Source organism: Eptatretus burgeri, chromosome 11, assembly GCF_056783735.1.
Source record: "Eptatretus burgeri isolate ZD-2024b chromosome 11, Ebu_testis_v1, whole genome shotgun sequence".
Classification (NCBI taxonomy): Eukaryota; Metazoa; Chordata; class Myxini; order Myxiniformes; family Myxinidae; genus Eptatretus; species Eptatretus burgeri.
The window spans coordinates 88,023,190-88,038,705 of record NC_140971.1 but is presented as its reverse complement, the minus strand read 5'-3'; the positions used below and the strand labels follow the sequence as shown (position 1 = coordinate 88,038,705).

General features: G+C 41.3%; 1 long non-coding RNA gene across 1 annotated transcript in view; it reads right to left on the bottom strand.

The window, feature by feature from the left end:
- Positions 1 to 1,752: 1,752 nt before the first annotated feature.
- Positions 1,753 to 15,516, bottom strand: part of LOC147017571 (uncharacterized) — a 27,272-nt gene continuing 13,508 nt past the window's right edge. The window contains exons 2-4 of the long non-coding RNA XR_015049751.1: positions 5,578 to 5,697; positions 5,240 to 5,389; positions 1,753 to 3,776 (exon numbers count right to left, since the gene is read on the bottom strand). This is a non-coding gene — a long non-coding RNA (uncharacterized LOC147017571). The remainder of the gene's footprint in view (positions 3,777 to 5,239; positions 5,390 to 5,577; positions 5,698 to 15,516) is intronic.

Sequence of the window (15,516 nt, the reverse complement as noted above, 5' to 3'; positions counted from 1 at the left end):
ACCGCTGGTGCATGCCGGCGATTTTTTTTTTTGGGTCAAATCTGTGGTAATTACCTCCCTGTCTATCTGAGTTCGGACAATGCTCGACCAATGGAGGAAAAGGACAAACACGGACAGGTTGGAAATCGACAAATAATTTATTAATAACATAAATAAGTAAATAAAAAGAACTATTTATTTGCTGAGGTAAATAAAGAATGAATTTCAAAGCAAAATCAATCAAAATGCCAGGAAAGAGACAAAGAGCAGAAGCTTATTGAGGGGGTGACTTACTTACAGCTAAACACAGACAAGGGTACCCAGCAGATCATTCAGGGGGAGGGGAGGGGGAGAATCGTCTCACTCACCAGAAAGTCGTCCGTGGAGCGAAAACGTCCTGAAAATGTGTGCGTGCATGTCACGTCCGTCGCCAGCACCCAGCCCCGCCGTGCACCCTCTCGCGGGGCAGACTTGAACGCCAGTCGAAGTCTGGAGAGCACCAAGATCGTCCATCGTAGGTTTAAACCCTGGTGTTGATGATCGACCCATGCCTCACTTGTTGGAGGCGCTGCTCACACCCACACGCACACCACATACTCACTTGCCTAAGCACTGGGAAGGGCGAATTGTCTCGTTGGCGCTGGTCAGACACCTGCTTCTCGGTCGCTTCTCTGACCCTTTGCTTTTTCCTCTCCTTTCGGTTTTCTCTTCAGAATGCTTTTTTTCCCTCCTTTCTCTCCTCACTTTTTCTCTGGACTTTTTCTCTTCAGAACGTACCTCTCGCTCGTTTTTATATCCGCGGGGTGCCGTCCTCCCCAAGCTCACCCCGCCCCACTGGGGCACGGTTACCATGATGACCCGTGCGCTCTCAAAAAAGGTGGGCATCGGAGCTCACGAAAGATTGCCACTGAGGAAGAATGGGGGTGGGCTTCAGAGCTCGTGAAAGAAATGTGTGTGAACGTGTCTGTCGTAAAGAAAAATCTTCCCATAAGAGAGGGGTTCTATCCTTTACCCTTTGAAATGCATCACATTTAAGATCCCATTAGACATGGGGATGGGGCTAATCTGAACATGCATTGAAGGAAATAACTGTCTGAAGACCTGGATGTGTGGATGCATTCATCAGACCGGATTCTGAAATCCGTAACAATATATATCGTTTTTGGCCCAATCTCTCAATGGTGAAGAATCACTTTAAAAAAATAAATAATCCTCATATCCGGATCCCGATTCAGATCTTCACCAAAATCGAATCACTTTCTCATGGTCACACACCCAACCTGTCCACCAAGTTTCATCAAAATCCATCCATAACGGTTTGAGATTTGCAATACAGTATATCATTTTTGGCCTTATCTCTCAATGGTGAAGAATCACTTTAAAAATCCTCGTGTCCAGATCCGGATTCAGATTCTGACCAAAAATGTGCGTTGCTGTCCTTGGCCGGTGACCTTCATCCACAAAAAAAATTCAGAACGACTGCTTGAAAACTGGACAAAAATTGCTTGACAAACAGAAAAGACGGACAAACCGACAGACAGCCACTACAGACGAAGACACTTGGCAAAATTGTTTTGCCAAGCAACAGACAGACAGGGGTGAAAACACAACTTCGGCCCACCTCGGGTGGTGGAGGTAAATATGAGGAGGGGTAATGCCTTGCAGTAGTTTCCTTGTACGTGTTGCTTTAGATTATTCGAAGACCTAAATCCCACTTTATTGCTTTCAACATCCCCTTCACCCCTCCATCCCCCCCTCCCACCACATCACCTGTCAGCTTTCAAGCAAGATCTGGCTCCTTCCACCGCCACCACACTTTAATTAACGACATGCAAATGGAATTGTGTTCAAATACAACTCATCCAAGGGCATTAGAAATAACAAGGCATCTGTCTGCTGCTGTGTGGGGCTTGGTTCAGAGACAGTCGTTTTGTACATCTCATTAATGCCGAATTGAGATCACAATAGAGTTTCAGTGTTGTTAAGACATTGATAGATGAGTTTGTACTTTTTTTTTTTTTGAAAAGTGCAGGACCTTCATACTTATTGTCACGTGCCCTTTCCTAACCCATATTTTCGGCATCGTCCATAGAGAGAGTCAAACACTATTCCAGTTTCCATTTAGATATTTTGTTTCTATTTCAACTAGATTATATCGATTCAACTTGTTATAATATTTCCTGGAATTCTTCATTTGGACCCCCAGGTTAAACAAATGTGCAACTGCAAAACAAACTTACACCATCTGTGACTTGCAGCATGCACACACAAAAAAAACAAAAAACCCAGTTCTACTGATACATACAATTCCATCCTCCTTCACGACAGCACAACACATCATGAAAAACATCTGCGACATGTTTAATTCCGCATGGGAATGAGAGGTTTTGCCTCGGCTCACAATGAATATTCAATATTTTGAAACCCATGTGGCACTCACAATTATAAAACAACCTCAAAGGAAGACATTTTGCAAAAGTTGATGAAGTTAAAGGAAAACTTGAGTCACCGCTTTCTTTTCTCTTTCCACGACATGCAAGCTTGCCACTTCCAGGCCATGAATGTCAGGGCTCACTTATTATGTCGCTTAATATAATTTAAACCATATTAATATATAAATATAAAGTCTTCTCAAGGAAGTGATGTCACTTTTTCTTCCACCAGCTTACAGTGAGATATTTAATAATACAAGTATTCAATACGTCATTAATGTGTTGAATACTCGTGTGATTAAATATTTGCATCATTAAATAAATGATGCAAGAAACAAAGTAGTAATTGGTTGATAGCGTTATGTAACGGCACTGGAAACACCCACCCCGCCCCTACCCCTGTAATACCCCGTAAGGTTTGGACATACACTCCCCCACACCCCCAAGCATTGCATGTTTTTTGGATGGCCCCTGTAACATTGTGCCAGGTGACTTAGTTTGCTCTGTCTTAGATTAGCTCAGTCATGTGACACCTATTGGTGCAGCACTGGGCCACTTTAATATTTCCAATCTGCATGGTAACGTGGCCGTCAGATGCAGATCCGGCAGAGATGTCTTCAAGCTGTCAACTGTTGCAGTCGTTTTGATGTATCCCTCTGGATTCAGACCAGGAAACCAGAAAAACCAGTGGCTGCAACAATATATTGCCATGTCAGAGGCTCACTGATGGCATATGCCTCTATGCCAGAGACCCAATATCTCCATGAGTAGCTGAACGGTCTTTTATCGAAGATCCACCATGCTGGGTGGTGAGCTGGTGGCAGCATTTTCATCCCCAACGAGAATGCATGGTGGCATTTTCACCCTCAATGAGTATGTAAATGGAAATAATGGTGGTTGCAAGAGTGCAGGAAGCAAAAAAAAAACAAACAACAAAAAGCAGGAGACACTTCTTATAATTAATATGGCTTATACTATAATTTGATGGGGGGAGGAAGTTGGACATGATGCTGCAGCTAAATGGAACAAACCAAGTGGTACACAGACACAAATAGAGATAAGGGGACACGTAAACTTATATACAAGGAAAGAGATAAATAATCCAAACCCCCTAGGTACTACAGAAACCAGACTCTTACGAGGTACAAAGGAGCAGGCTAGGACTTGTATGGACACGGGCTGGTTGAGGCCCCACAACGACGAGCTAGGAGCAGCGAAGGCAAAGATTGATGAAGGCGATGCCGATGATCCCCCAGAGGTCAGGGTTGGTGCATCAGCTGTCGCACACAGTGCCGATTGCACTCCTGATGTGTTCCGCCAGAGTCCAATCCTCCCAGACTTTGTAGTACATCTCACCGCCATAGCCTATGCACACATGCCGACAGTTTGTCATCTTCTTCGTGCCAATGTTTCACAAATGCTCCACCTGACCTGATTTTACAAACTGGAGGTTTTACACCACACAACATTACCCTGACGATCTTACCGCCTTGCCTTACGAACACTTACTGCCTCCATGGTACACATATTACATAAAACTTAACGAACAGGTTTTTGTCACATGGCAATTTAACCGAATCAAAGCAACTAAGCTCTATAATACTAGTACGTGCCCATACGTGCGTGCCCGTACGTGTGTGGCCGTACGTGCGTGGCCGTACGTGCAAAAAAAAAGATTAAAAAAAAGAATTGTGACGTCATAGCACCGTGTCCTGTCATTGGTTTGATAAATAAATGGCCATAACTTGGGAACCACTTATCCGATTAATATCAAACCTTGAAAAGGCACATCCTCAGGGCCCCAGCAATATACCTGGCAAGTTTCAATGAGATCGGACCATACCTGTGGTTGTCGAAAAACAGCGGTCGCAGACAGACAGACAGACAGACACACACACAGATTGCTGGAATTATAGATAGATGGAGGAACTACTAACTGATGAGAGTGCATTTTTTGATGAGGCCACGCAGCCGCCATATTGGGACTCACTACCGAACAAAAATTGCATAGTAACGTGGAATTTTTTTTTGAAGATGAGCAGTTTTTTTAATAAACTGTGAGTTTTTTTTATTTTTATGGGGCTTTTTCATGTTCTGGTGAGTACCAAGATGATGGCCAGTGACCAGTTTTTTCAGTAAACCAGTGATTCCGTTATATTTAGATCAGTGCTCGAAACACACGTCCATGTTACACTAACCACAGTCCAGCTATGAATCCCCCATCCCTTCCACATAACATATATATATATATACACACACACACACACACACACACACACACACACACACACACACACACACACACACACACACACACACACACACACACACGGTGTGTCAATAATAGGTTAACCACTTCAAATGACCTCTGTACTTTTAGTCATTACATTAATTATTTATGTTTCCAGGAGTGATCATTGATCTTTGGAGAAGTCATTCAAGCATAACCAAAGTATTCTATGGAAAAAAAGACGTTTTCTATGGAGCAAAGAGTAAACATTATCAAGTGGTATTTTGAGACCAAATCAATTGCTTCCGTCCAGACAAGGTTCTGTACTGAATATGGAGTGTATCCCAGAAACAATCCAAGCAAGCCAGCCATTTGGAAACTTGTGAAAAAGTTCAAAAGTGAAGGGACGATTCTCAACATTAACACGGGAAGGTCCGGTCACCCAAAAAGTGTATGGTGTGAAGGAAACATGGAACAAGTTAGTGAGTCAGTGATGCAAAGTCCGAAGAAATCGCATCGACTAAGATCGGCTGAACTGGGTCTCACTCCCAGCAGTATCAGAAGATTAATGAAACAAGATTTAAACCTCTTTCCTTACCACATCACAACAGCCCATAAATTGTCCGATGGGGAAAAGGCAGCATGATTCGCAATTTGTGAGATGCTGCAGCAGAAGATGGAGACAAACCCAAACTGGATTCGCGATGTGTGGTTTCGTGACGAGGCACACTTTCACATCAATGGTGAGCTGTCAATTCACACAACAATATTTTTGGGGGAAGTCAACGAACAGATGAGGTTGAAGAGAAGTCGCTTAAGGGTCAGAAAGTATGCCTAGTGTTGGCTTAATAGTTAGGGTGGTGGGCTTGTGATCCTAGGCTCCTGAGTTCAAATCCCCCTCAGATGTTGAATTAATACCAGGTGGGGTTGACTTACCCATCATCCTTCTGAGGTTGGCAAAATGAGTGCCAGCATGCTCGTATCCTGTGGCGGAGTGGCAACCCATCCAGGATTGTGCCCAATAACCAAGGAGACTGCCAAGGTAGCACCAACGCTCTGCACAGAGTATGGTCCCAATGAATGAATGAATATATACGTATGTATATCTATACATAATCAATTACACAATATCTAACCCCCCTCCCCCTCCCCCCTCTTTCGATCTTAACATAGTGTGCTTGCAATCCTCCATGTCTCCCCCAATAAAATTTAATCCAACGTGAAAATTCAAGCAACGAATGAAAATAAAAAGCAAACTCGCTGGAGACGCAATGTGTAACATTTGATAACGCACAAAATGAATGTTCGACGCATTTTTCCACGTAATGCATTTTGTCGCAACAAATGATTCTCCATCCATTAGCATCAACAAACAGGCAGAGATTTCATAGATTCATAATTCATATCATGCTTCATTCCACGACCTCAGTGTCTGACAGTCAAGCGTCTCTTCATAGACAAACCGAATCATTTATCAGATGTAATTTTCGTGGAGTTATTGGGGAAATCAAATTACGATGCCCCGTTGTGTCTATGTAAACGAATATTCAGTTTTATCTCATCTCAAAAAAATAATAATAATAATAAAAACGTTAATAAATACACATATATCTACATTGTGCTTAAATAATTTCCCTCTCCTCTTGTTCAACTGCCAAGCATGTAATTTAAAATTGCCCGGACAGGGAAATAAATGATTTACTTACTCATCTACGAGGTGATACCTCTGAGTATACCTGCAGAGTAAAGCAATGCCTGTTTGTGGGAGTCCAGCGAGAGCTTTAAAAATTCACGGGTTGGTTACAGTCTGTGCACTGAAACGAGCGTGCAGTGGCAAAACAAGCGACAATGCAGTCTTTTGTTTACAAATAGAATCGTTGGTTTAAAGGAAAAGAGAAGAATCCAGCATTTAACCCTTAATATGTAACCTGTGGCTTTGAGGACCCCAACTCCAACAAGGTTTGACTTGTACCCCTACTTCCCAGCACCTGGTGTCCATGCCGTCTCATCTACCTTTACAGTGCACGTCGAGGTGTCATAGAGGGAGGGTGCGTCACACTTGGCTTCTGCTTTGTTTGTGGGCAATAGGGGTCGATTGCATACAATTGACCCCAGGTTATCTGTGATGAACTCATTTACACATACGTTGAACAAAACTTTACCTGTGTTTTTTCAAGAATTTCATTAAAAATAATAGCAAAAACGTGTTTGTTTGGTGGTTGTTCACAGTGAGACTAGATTCTAATTCACTGGTCTGCGCGTCATTTCAGAGGTCGAGGTTTTCTCAACGGTTCTTGTATGCTTCTTGCATGCTGAATTTATAAATGTATCTCATTTAGCTCAATCAGGTCAAGTTTTTATGCTATCTCAATTTTAAGGAAAAAAAATAATCAAAATATTTGTTTTTTAAATTAGCATTTTTTAAATTCAAAATCAGACTTACATTGACAGAAAATGTACAAACTATATATAAAATGACGCACAAGTACCGTTAATGTGAAATTCAACATTAAAAAGACAAAGGAAAACAGCGACTGCTGGAGCGACTGAAGTTGGGTGTTGCCAGAAACAACGATTTATCTATATTTTTCTGAAATTGAAATGAAAGTAATTGAGAAGGCACTTTCTTCCACATTAAGTGTACTTCTGTGTCATTTTATATATAGTTTGTGCATTTTCTGTCAATGTAAGTCTGATTTTGAATTTAAAAAAACAAAAATTTTGATTATTTTTTTTCCTTAAAATTGAGATAGCTTGACCTGATTGAGCGAAAAACTTGACCTGATTGAGTGAAATTAGATACATTTCTGAATTTAGCATGCAAAAAACATATAAGAACTGTTGAAAAAACCGAGACCTCTGAAAAAAATATTTTAAATGCAGCCCAGTGTAATAAGTGGAAACCAATGAATAGTGGTATAGTGCTAATTGCTGTATTTCTTTATTGCAGAATATATATAATTTCAGGCTTTACAAAAAAAAGTTAAAGATCATTTTTACTTCTCTGGCCTGTTGGAGATGTCATTTCAGCTGTGGGATGGCCCACTCTTCACCTCTCTGGGGTCATGCAGGAAACAAGTTTCTACCTTTTCCTTCGTACTTAAATTTAAGTCAGAAAAAAAACTTTTAAAAGACTTTTTTTCTAAAAAATAATTGAAATACTTATTAATAGTAAATCTAGTTTTTGTCTTAAAATATTGGAAAGGGTTTCAATTTGATATGTACTTCATATTGGAATAAAATGATTACAACAATTTTACTCTCGCCGAAGGATTCGGAGAGGGTATTGCATTTGGATCCGTTTGTTTGTCTGTTTGGCTGTCTGTCTTTCTGTCTGTTTCTTTGTCCGCACAGAAATTTTGTGTTTTTCTCTGCAACCGCTTGTCAGATTGAGACGAAATTTTCACCAATAGTGCGATTACTCATGTAGAATGTTTCGATGATAATTATGACATCATAGGTCATGACGTGGTGTCGCAGCCATATTGTAAAAACTTTGGACCTCTGTATCTCTGAAACCACACCAAGGAAAAAAAATTGGAAACTTGGCACATAGCAAGTACTCCTCGTGGGGAATGAGTGTGCTTTTTTGTTTTTTAAATAAAAAAAGCTTGTGATCCTAGGATCCTGAGTTCAAATCCCCCTCAGATGTTGAATTAATACAAGGTGGGGTTGACTCTGCCTGTCATCCTTCCGAGGTCGGCAAAATGAGTGCCAGCATGCTGGAATCCTGTGTCAGAGTGTCGACCCGTCCAGGATTGTGCCCAATAGCTAAGGAGACTGCTTATGCAGCACCAACACCCTGCACAGAGCATGGTCCCAATGGATGGATGTTGAGTGTGTGACAAGGAAGAATTGATTCAATTTTGGTGAAAATCTGGATCCGGAACTGATCGTTTTTTAAGTGTTTCTTCACCATTGAGAGATAGGTCTAAACTGATATATATATATATATATATATATATATATATATATATATATATATATATATATATATATATATATATATATCTTCTTCTTCTTTCGGCTTCTCCCGTTAGGGGTCGCCACAGCGGATCATCCGTATGATCCGCATAGTGATTTGGCACATGTTTTACGCCGGATGCCCTTCCTGACGCAACCCTGGTCGCCTCTTACGACACAGGGATATGGTACACCTATTTTAACCGGGGTATATACTGGCCCAGTATACTGGTACTCATTTCGCCGACCTCGGAAGGATGACAGGCTGAGTCAACCCCCTGGTGTATTAATTCAGTGGCCCAACGGAGCTTGAACTCAGGACCTGTTGGATCCCAAGCCGCTGCCCTAACCACTACGCCAACACCAGGCTCATACATACATATATATATATATATATATATATATATATATATATATATATATATATATATATATATATATATATATATATATATATATATATATATATAACGATATCTCAAGAAGTTGTGGATAGATTCGGATGAAACTGGTAGACACGTTGGGTGTGTGAACATGACAAATTAATTCAATGGTGATTGTTCACCATTGAGAGATAGTGCTAAACTGATATAAAACACGATATCTCAAGAAGTTGTGGACGGATCGGACGAAACTTGGTGGACAGGTTGGGTGTTTGGCAAGGACGAATTGCTTCGATTTTGGTGAAGATCTGAATTCAGATCTGGACACGAGAATTATTTATTTTTTTAAGTGATTGTTCAACATTGAGAGATTGGGTCAAAAACGATATAGTACTGTATAGCATGATATTTCAAAAATGTATTGGGTCCGATATGTTCTCATGGATCAAGCATTACGTGGGGGAGGTATGCACTCTACCGAGTGCCCTTCTAGTTAATGTAATGCAGTGATGTTGATGTATTTCAAAGCAGATGGAAGATGACATATGGCAAATGATAGGGTGTAAAGGGCAGAGAGAGTATGTGCAAAAGCAGCAGACAGGTATTTAGAACATGTGAGCTGATCCCGTCCGGTCTCGGAGAAGTCAGACGAGCAGGTTGAAATAACCTTCTCCACCTTCTCAGTTGCAAAAGACACATAGTTCAGGAGCAGTTGGGTATGGCAGGGAAGGATGGGTATCGAGAGTGAGGTGTTGTGGACACAAGATTTGGAAACAAACACAGAATTGAGGAATTAATCCTTCTCATGAGTGGAGTCAGCAGTGGTGTCATTTGAAGATAGAGAAGGGATGGAAGGGGAGCATACACCAGAGACAGACTTAACAAGAAACCACCAAGTTTTAGAGGAGGGACACAAGCTGTTAGTGGACAAACACTTGATGCGGACTTTTTGGAATTTTTTTGCAAAAAACAGACAATGCTCGGCACAGCCATATTTGGCTGAATCCTGAATCTCACAGCTACTCTACTCTCAGGCTCAGGGCATGAGACCATGAATCCATCATTCAATCCATCATCGCTGTTGACATAAAATCATTATTTTCCACAACAGCCTCATCTCCGATCATCAATTCAGAGTCAAACCTTGTCACTATACATTGGACATGCTGCTTCCACTCTCCAAACAATGGATGAAGGCGCTCAACATCAAACATGAGATCAGGGCCATTGAAAAACTGGAAATATTTCGAGTTTTTTTATATTGCCTAGCATCCTGCCTGGCTCTCCAAACTGTCTGCCGATGGAATCCAAGGCCAAATCCAATCTTGGATTATTGACTTCCTCTACTCTCATAGCTAATGTGTGGTTCTCAACGGAACACTTTAATCTCCTCTCACTGTCAAGGCTGGAGTACCCCAAGGCAGTGTTCTTGGCACCATCCTATTCCCAATCTTCATCAATGATCTCACTGACTCTCTGGAAAATCCTCCTTATCTCTTTCCTAATGACTCCACTCTTTGCCATGACATCCCTCATCCTCTGACAGGGGGGCAGCAGCCTCTTCCCTCTCCCCACATCTTGACAAAATCACAAACTGGTCAAACACTTGGAACATGTCTTTCAATTCTGAGAAATCCCTCACACACCCACCTTCTCTCTCCAAAAAGACCATTCTACAAACCCTTAGTCCGACAGTCTGGGGGAGGGGGTTCCATGCATTAGCATCTGCACAAAGTTTTTTTTTTTGCTTTGTTTCATGACCTTTGGACCCCCCCCCCCCATCAAGATTCCATTAACATGCAAATTAGCTGCCACCAATATAGAAATTGCTAGTTTACCTTCTATTGCAAAGAATACTTGTCCAAACTTAAAAAATTGGGATCTACACCCACATTTTCAGAGTCGACAATTCTTATTAAACCACTGAATCAACAATCCTGCTTTACAAAATAACCTACTAATTTACAAAATGGATGACAGCATCCATCAAAATTAGACATTCAGATCATATATTCATGATAATTGGTATTAAATCAAACACAAGTATGTGGGCATGAAACCTTAACAAAAGATCTCTGATTATTCTTGTTCATGACAATTCTCCTAAAGTGGTACTCACTGAACAACTCGGTATCGACATCACCCTCTTCTGCGGCTTCAACAGTTTGAGTTTTCTCATGATGGCACGCTGATTCTCCCTGACACGTGCAGAACATGGTGCATGGCAACTTGGCTGCAGTGCAAGGACATTGTGCTGTAAATCATGATCTTACTGAAGAGGAGCCCCAGTGAATCATCTCCAACATTCCCGGAGTGTCGAGAGCTACGTTTGCTGGCAGTAACACTGGTACCAGAGACCTTGAAACCTCTTCATGTTTCCAGCCATTTCATGTCGGATCCAAGGTTTGTGGATCAGCCTCACAAACAGAATTTCATATGGCCATCTGAATATGTGCTCGTTGTACATTCATACCAAATGCCTATGTGGTCGGTGGTAAGTTCTTAAGTTCCGGTGCCAGGTGCCATTGTAGCCTTTCTCCTCGCCATTTTTTCTTACCAGATATCCACGTTCACATCACACATAATGTCATTCTTTTTGCTGCCATAGGTGCAGCCACGAACGTCATCGCCTCTGCGATGACCTCGTCCATACCAGCCTGAATGTCACTGAGTTTGTGAAAGGAATGACCTCTCTTGAAGCACTTATTTACTGAGTTGTTGGACTCAGCTTGTTGTCTGCTTGCATGCTGCCTGGCTCTGGCCAATCGAGTGACACTTTTGATGCTGAGGTCTTGGTAATGGTCGAATACCAAGTACACATCGGAGTGTTTAGCTTTCCCCACAATGAAGTAGCAAAAGTTACTGATGTAGTTATGTATGGTTCCTTTGTTTGGCCAGTGCACTACCCAGTAAATTGCACTGCCATCATCAATTGCTGCATCTGGTGGCGTTTTTTGTCGGGTAAAGGTTTCGACCTTGAGTTGTTTTTTCATAACTGCCTTAAGTCTGGTGTGGCTCAGTGGTTCGGGTGGCTGGCTTGGGATCTTAGGGACCTGAGTTCGAGCTCCGTTTGCCACTGAGTTAACACCAACTGGGGTTAACTCAGCCTGTCATCCTTCCGAGGTTGGCGAAATGAGTACCAGTGCACTGGTATAGGGGCACAGCATCAGCGGCATAGTCGTGCCCAAACAAATGATAGGTACCTGGGAGCCAAGCTGTCGTATGCAAGAATAAGAATATAGCTGCCTTGCACTTTGCAATTTGCATTTCCCCTTTGTCATTGAACATGGATGTGGGTATCTGCGCAAGTTAGTGCTTCAAGACTTCACTAAACTTGTTTTCATGTGATGGCTGTAGTTGAAGCACTCTGGAGTACATCAAGGTCATGTCACAGACCTCTGTAGATCCTGCCTGTATCACCTTCCTTGATACAGCCATCATTATGACCTCAATGTAATTGTTGCGTTGAAACCCTGTGGCCAACTGCATGCTTATTCATCTGTGCTCTCCCAATGTCCAATGCCATTTGTGCGTTCATTTTGTCGGGTACAAGCCTGCTGGTTAATATGTTCATGACTGACTTCGGATGATCAGTTGCATCGAAAGGATCGATGCATGTTTCCAGTTTTTCCTTGATGTTCATTTTGTCTGCCGCATCAGACCGTATTTAAGAAGGCTTCTCCTATTTATGGTTTGTCACCTCCGCGACACTGCAGCTCTCCGTCATGTCTCAGAGATTGTGATTTCCATGCGACACTGGTTGGTTCACCTTTTTTCTTCCTCGATTGCCGTCAACATTGTGTCAGGATCTGCTGGGTCCATATCGATGAGAGGGTGTAAAGTGCCCTCATTAAAGGCTCAGGAGTCTACCCTTGATTTTAAGTGAATTTTGTATTGAACTCAGCAAATTCAGGTATATTCTCTTTGGTGGTAATTTGCTTCATAAAGACAGTCTAATTTTCAGAATCCTGCTGGCTGAACAATTTGGTGCGCCAAAACACACAGAGGCAAGACAGCAGGCTTTGCTTTTTCTGTAGGCGAAAGAGGTTTCTTAGGTCCCTGGTATCTGTGAACTGCAATGTCTTGAGCCATGGATAGTTTTGCCTCTTCAGAAGTGAGTTGCTGGATAGTTGTCTCTGCTTCAGGCACCTCTGATTCTTCAATTTACCAAGATATAAGCTAAATTAGTAATTTCTATAATTGTGGCAGCTAATTACCTCTGCCACCGAAGGTGAAGGAAGTTATGTTTTCACCCCTCTCTGTCTGTTTGTTTGTGTGCAGGATATTTCAAAGAGTTGTGGACGAAACCAGATGAAATTTAGTGTGCCGGTTGGGTGTGTGACAAGGTCAAATCGATTATATTTTGGTGAAGATCTGAATGTGGATCTGGACATGAGAATTATTTAATTTTCAAAGTGATATTTCACCATTGAGAGATAGGACCAAAAACGATATATAGCATGTTTCAAAAATGTATTGGGCCTCATATGTTCTCGTGGATCAGGCATTACGTGGCAGAGGTATGCGCTCTACCGAGTGCCCTTCCAGCTTATACATATAGATATATATGTATATATATATATATATATATATATATATATATATATATATCATCTTGTATATATGTATGTTCCCAAAATACAGCCAAAACGGTACAGGATAGTGCAAAAATTTTAGTGCCACCTTACTTATCATTCTCCTGCGGTGTGCAGTATCAAGTTTCATTCAAATTAGGCAACAAGAAAATTATTAAACAAGCTCAAATGAGCTAAGATCCTCGTCCTCTTAATGACGACGTCAGAAAATCGAATATGACGTCATTGTGATGTATCAGGTTTGCGATAAATTATCTGTGCTAATGCCCGGCTTGATTCCTGCAAACAAAATTCAAACAGCTTGCCGAGTTTCGGAGATAATAGTATAGGTGATTTCCATTAGCGGCGATATTATGATGTCAACTTTTTTTCTCAGAAGAATTTCCAAAATCGGAGATGGTTACTGCTTGCGCGTGGGCTTTCTGCATATACATGGCAAGTTTCACGAAGATCTGATGAAAACTCTGGGTTGGGAAACAAAAAACGTCAAAAAATAGTAATGACATCATAAAAATTGATATGACGTCAGAGTGATGTATCATATGTGCGGTAATTAATCTCTGCTAATGCCCTGTTCAATTCCCGCAAACAGAATTCAAAAAGCTTGCCTAGTTTTGGAGATAATTTTTTAGGTGATTTCCATTAGCGGAGATATTTGGACGTCATAACTTTTTTTTAGGAGGAATTTTCAAAATCGGAGATGGTCACTGTGTGCGCAGGGAATTTTTACATATATATGCCAAGTTTCAGGAAGTTTTGATGAAAACTGTAGGCTGTGAAACAAAAAAGTCCACAAGAAGAAGATTAAAAACAACAACGTGAGTAAGACTTGGAGATCCTCCACGAGGATCTAAAAATCAATTCCCGATTCAGTCAAGTAAGTGCTCTTCGGGAGTGTTTGATCAATGGAAACAACCTCAGAGGTATAGTTCGCTGGAACCATCTTTTTTTTCCCTTGAAATGATTTATTTTAAAATCTCAAATATTTAGTATAGACAAAGAACGATGTATTTTTAAGCATAAAATAAACATCGCCATTTTGATCTAATACTTCCGTGTTCAGTAATAAATAAAATTGTGTTTCGAAGATTACACACAATAATTTCTAAGACTCTCTTTTCTCTGTTTTTTTTTCACATTGACGCGCAATATCAAGTTTCGTTCAAATCGGGCAACGAAAAATATTATTAAAAAATCAATTCCCGATTCAGTCAAGTACCCTTTGGGATTATTTGATCAATGCAAACAATCTCGGCGGTATCGTTCGCTGGAGCTATCTTTTTTTTTTTTATCAACCGCTGTCACAACGGGAAGTTCGTTCACAGTTCGTCAGGTAACCCGTAAAAGTGTAGGTCTTTCCTTTAAAGAAATTGCAAAGAAGCCAAGGTGTCAGTGAGTATAGTTTCCTATACCATCAAAAGGCACTTAGAAACTGGAGCAAACTCTGATAGGAAGAGGTCTGGTTGACCCAAAGCCACAACACAATCAGAAGACAAGTTTCTGAGAGTCAAGAGCTTGTGTGATAGGCGGCTCACAGGATAGCAGCTTCATGCACAGCTTAACAATGGTCAAAGTAAGGAAGTCTCATTTTCAACTATGAAGAGAAGACTGAAGCTGCAGGTTTGACAGGTCGAGTGGCAGTAAGAAAGCCATTGCTAAGATGGCAAAATAAGAAAAAGAGGGTTGCCTGGGTCACGAAGCACCACCAGTGGACTACTGAAACCTGGAAAAAGGTCTTATGGACCGATGAAATGAATCAAAATTTGAAATCTTCGGTTCATCACGCAGGGTTTTTATACACTGTTGAGTAGGCGAAAGGATGGTTCCTCAGTGTGTGTCACCAACTGTCAAACATGGAGGAGGAAGCGTGATGATCTGGGGCTCTTTTGCTGGATCCAGAGTCGGCTACTTGCACAGAGTGATTGGCACTCTGA